Genomic DNA, 5,542 nt, shown 5'->3' with positions numbered 1-5,542 from the left:
TGCCCCGGCTCGCTCCGAGGGGAGGCCGCCCAGCCCAACTCCCCGAGCTGCCCCCCTCCCGCCCCGCCCCGCCCCCGCGGGGCTCGGCTCTTTTGGCTTAGGGGAGCGGGCACTCAGAGCCGGGGGAGGTGGAGGGGACTCGGGAGAGAGACGGACCGGAAACAGGCTTCTGCCGGAGGATAAAAGTCGAAGGACAGCAACCCCCACCTTCCGGCCTCCTTTAATCCCGCCTTCCCTAGCAACGGGCCCGCGCACGCGCCGTAGGCTCGAGCGCTCGTTGCTACGAAGAGGACGCGGGGTGGGTGGGGGTCGGGGAGGAAGAGAGCGGAGAACAACTTCTGCGCAGACTCCGAAGCTTAGGGTTCCGCCCCCCCGTGGGAGGAGCCCCGGAATCTGGAACGCTGTGGAACTTTCGGAGGGAGAGGACGCCTCCCCTGCTAAAACCTAACTTTTGGCGAAAGCCGAGAGGCCGGCGCCGCGCGAGCGGCCTCCGCTAGCCGCGGCCGCCGCAGACCGGCCTCCACGCCGGCTTTTATTTACTCTGGGGCCGGGCGGCTCCTCGCTGCGGCCGCGCCGTTATAAGCATCCGCGGGCGGAGGAGGGTCCTGGAGCCCCAGCCCTGCTCTGACGGAGAAGTTAGGTTAAGAGGAGCCGGGCGGGAAGTCCCACAAGTGGAACAAGGTGGAAGCGCGGGCTGAGGGGAGGCAAACGTGCACAGGAAGGCGATAAGCAGGAGTGGGATCCCGGCCTCCCGGATAAGGGGGCGTCGGGGCGGAGGTAAAAGAGGCCTGCAGTGGCCCGGCAGTGCTGCAGAGGAAGGGAAGGACGCCCGCCGCGAGGCCCAGCCCAGGAGTGTTCCAGGAGAGGGCCGCAGCGGGCCCGGGCCCTGGCACCTTCTCTCCCGCCCCCGGCAGGCAGAACGGGCCATTGACACGGCAACCACGGGCCTTCCGGCGCCTGCGCAGTCCGAGGGCAACGGCAACCCCGGCCTCCCGATGCCCTGCGGGATGAGAGACACGGCCAACGAGGGAGCCTCGCTGGGTACCCCCGGCACTTGGAGAAGCACAGAGGGAGCGCAGGCTGGGCTGCACCAAGTGTACGTGCGGCAGTTTTCACTGGCCCGATACCACAGCGGCTCGTCCCACCGGGGCACGGAGAGCCGGAGACCCGAGCAGAGACTTCTTCTCTCCCCTTCTCTGTATGAAGTCAGGGGATCGCTGACCAACTCGGGGAAGACAGAGAGGCCGACAGAAAGCTTGTCACCGGACTTCCTAAGGAGAACAAGAGCCTGGGGGCACGCCAGCATCCTCGAAGATCACCCCAGCCATAGACAGATGTGGGCGCGTGTGTTGGCTGCTGGGACGTGATGGATGAAATAGATGGCAAACCGAATGCTGAGCTCCCTGAAAAATGGGGAGACCGGGGCAGCTGGGTGGCGTCGTGGACAGAGCGCCAGCCCTGAAGTCAGGAGGAGCTGAGTTCAAATCTGTCTCAGACACTAAACCTAGCTGTGTGATCCTGGGCAAGCCATTTAACCCCAATTGCCTCAGCAAAAAACAAAACAAAGAAATTTAAATATGGGGAAAACTACCCAAAGAGACATAGACAAGGTAGAAGCATCATGACCCCTCCCCACCTTGAGGGGCCAGTCAAGGCCACTTCTCGGGTAGGGTGTTAAGGGGTGACCAGAGGCCCCCAAAATAAAAAGACACCAGAGCAAAATGCTTGATGCTCTGCAGGAACCCCAAAAGACATCTTGGGCAGGTAGATGGCCGTAGAAAGGTATGGGGGTATCCTCATAGGGATGATTGCTAGGGATCTAAAGGGTATAGCATGTACATAGAGTGTGATCTGTTACCATTACATAGACAATGTAATGTTAACTGAAAAAGAGTGTCATGGTACAGGAAACAGCCCTGCTAGTCAGGACTACCCAATGGTTTTTACCAAGGGTCAGCTGCAGTGTGGGTCCGTGAACAAACAGGGCACAGGGGACAACAATGAGCCTTGTCTGGCCTCCGTGCCACAGGGAAAATCATTGAAGAGGCAGAAAGGGGTATACCTGGTGTGCATAACAAAAGTCACAGCCCTTCCACCACCAGTTACATAATGGAGACCCTCTCCCGATCAGCCAGGGTTACAGGTTACTGCCAGGGAGTTTGGATCAGGTGACTATTGCTGCCCACAACAAAAACACCGCTAGGTGTATAACACCTTTCTGTCAAGTCCTATGTAGGGTACCCCTGGGAGGTGGCCCTCCATCTCAGCACCCTGGGGTGCCATGTGCAACAAGGCTGCTGTGGCAGTGAGTCCTTTCAGTGGCCCCTGTAAAGGCAAACACAACACATGTTCCCTTGGCTCCCTTTCCCATCAGTAGCTCTGGGGTACGTCCCTCTGGCCATCCGTACGGATGGGTGGGAAGGAAAGTGTCTCTGGAGGCATCACAAACACTTGTCCCCTTCTAGGACACTGCCCAGAGGTACCCACTGACTGCATCATCTCCTTGGCAGATGGGCACTTTCCCTTTCATGTTGGGAGAGGCCCTCAGCCTGTACCATCCCGGCACAAGCCTTGAATGGCTCACTCAACCATACACATGCAAGATCCTGTGGCCTCAGACACTCACAGGTAACAGCTACTGTGTTTACATTCCCAATATTAGCCATAACATTGCAAACAAAATGGCACAAGCATCATACAATCTAACTAAATTCACACCAATGTAATCGCTGATTAGCTCAGGTCTTTGCCAGAGTCCTAGAGTGCCATTTTACTGACTATCTTGTGTCTTGCTACTCTTTACTTTTGCTGTTTGTGTTGCTTTGGGGGTTTATGCTTACAAATGGGACGACTCCTTCTGGTCACACCCCAAAAGGCCCTAAAATCCCAGGGTCCTTGAGGAAGAATGTATGGGTAGCTTTCAGGGGTAGAATGTGGAGTTCCTATTGGTGAAAGCCAAGAGAGCATATGGTGATTAGTACATGATCTTGCGTGTTTGGACATTTACCCAGCTACTTCCCCCATGCCACAGTTCTAGGTTTTGGGCCCAGTACTAAGCTGGGAACCAAGACATTGACCAAATCCTTCCTTTGTCTTCTATAATTATCGTGGGACTTTTAGGGAGTCTTTGTGGAAATCCACTGTACCTCCAGTCACCGCCCCAGACTGCCCCAATTGTTAGTATACAAATGATTACCAAACTACTTGTAATCATCCTGGAGCTTCCAGTCTCTTTCTTCAGTATCACTGTGGAAAGAATTTGAATATTTCGTTCTGGGCAAAGGACTCTGTATATGTCACCTTAACAACTGCCCAAAGAGCTAGTTATCTCCATTTTGGAGTTGAGGAAACTGAAGTAGACCAAAGTGAAGTGACTTGCCTAAGGTCCCTCCAGTTAATAAGCATTTGTGTTTTAATATTCACATGCAGATCCACTGAATCACCTCGCTTCTTCTAACAAAGTGATTTAGTGGTATGGAAAGGTGATAAATAGATCAGGAAAGGCCTCTTATGGGAGGCGAGCCATGATGGGAGCTAGAGATGCCAAGAACTGGAGTTGAAGAGGGAAGCATTCTAGGCGTGGAGGACACATGAGTTGAGAAGAATGTTGTATGCAGACTAGTCTCAATGATGCTAGGAATTGAGTGGCTGGGAATAAGATGAAATAAAAATAAGCTGGGAATAAGGTGGAGATATATGAAAAGCATTACGTTCCAAACATAGGACTTTGCATTTGATCTTAGAGAAAATAGGAAACCATTGAAATTTCTTGGGCAGGGGAGTGAGAAAATCACACCTGTGTTTTAGGAATATCAGTCTGGCAGCTGTGAAAAGGATGGATTGGAAAAGGGAGAGACTTGTAGGAAGGGGACCATTAAGAAGGGTACAGAAATGGTCCAGGTGGGAGGTGATGAGCTCCAACTAGGATATGACTGCTTGAGTAGCAAGAGATGGTGAAAAGATAGCACTGACAAAAATTGGCAACCCAATGGATATGGGAGAGTAAAAAGTTAAGGATGAGATCTAGGTTGTAAACCTGGGTAATTGGAAGAATAGGAGTTCCTTCCAAGAAAATAAAGAAGTAAACAGTATGGATGGGGGTGGTTCAGTCATATCTAACTCTACATGACCCCATTTGGAGTTTTCTTGGCAAAGATACTGGAGTGGTTTGCCATTTCCTTCTTCAGCTCATTTTATAGATGAGGAAACAGAGGCAAACTTAAGTGACATGCCCAGAGTCACACAACTAGTAAGTGATTGAGGCTGGGTTGAACTCAGGAAGACAGATTTTCCTGACTCCGTTCCTGGCATTCTCTCCACAGGCTACCTAGCCGCCAGAGGGTGGGTTTAGCAGAAGAGGTGCTAAAGCTGCTGAGAGAGCCAAGTTAAAATAAGAAAAGATGAGCGTGCCTAGAACAGAGGCCTGGAAATGCACCCATCAGACTTCAAGCGGCCACATCCGGGATGTGGGTGATGACTGCAGATTTAGAGCAGAGAATGTTGGCACTGGGAGAGGCCTTAAAAATGTCAGTACTGGAAGAGCCCTTCTAAAACACTAGACATAGGATGGATCATCAGCAGTCTCCTCTTATATTCCCTGTACTGAACAAAGACGTGCAATGGAATTCTGATGCTTCCTGGGTCCATTACAGATTTATATTGATAATTGCAACTGGTCTCTCACCAACAAAAGGCAATCCTTTCACTTTTTCCTAATTCATCTCTTGTGCAATGCTCCAAACCTTCTCTTCAGATTGAGAAAATAGATGGATACCCAGAGCCTCCTCTTCCTGAGTCTCAATATCCCCCCTTCTTTCCTCCTCTAGTCATCAATGAAGATGTGACTCTTTTCCTTATCAAGTGCAACTTCTATTCAGAAGATCCCAAATTACACCATCCAAATATGGCAGAGAGATTGAGAAGGATTAGGACTGGGAGATAGGGGAATCTGATGGAGCAATTCAATTATTAACTGAAGAGATTAGTTTCAATTGTAATGAAATGAAAACTAAGTTCAGAGACTGGAAGACTGCATGATAACAGAAGTGAACATATAGCAAGTGAAGATATATTTTTCAAGGAATTTGAGAAAGGGATTTTTTTTTTTTAAAGGGATAATGGAAATGGGAATGTTTGGATGTAGTAGGAAGAAATCAACTGATAGGGAAGGAGAAGGAACCAATTGATAGAAGAGTTTGAAGGTTCAAGAGAAGAATGATTAAGAATGATTCAAAATGCAATCTGTGCAGAGAAGTTAGATAGCACAGTGGATAGAACACCAGCCCTGAATTCAGAAAGACCTGAGTTCAAATGTGATCTGAGACACTTAATACTCCTAGCGGTGTGACCTTGGGCAAGGTCACTTAATCCCAATTGCCTCAGCAAAAAAAAGAAAAAAGAAAAGAAAAGAAAAAGGAAAGAAAAGGAAGAAAAAAAGAAAAAGAGAAGAAAGAAAAGAAAATACAATCTGCTTGAGAAAACAAAGGATAAATAACAATGAGTAGAAAAGAAAGAAAGAAAGGGAAAGGAAGGAAGGAAGAAA

Source organism: Sarcophilus harrisii, chromosome 1 (assembly GCF_902635505.1).
Source record: "Sarcophilus harrisii chromosome 1, mSarHar1.11, whole genome shotgun sequence".
NCBI classification, from domain to species: domain Eukaryota; kingdom Metazoa; phylum Chordata; class Mammalia; order Dasyuromorphia; family Dasyuridae; genus Sarcophilus; species Sarcophilus harrisii.
Note: the sequence above shows the minus strand (reverse complement) of the source record.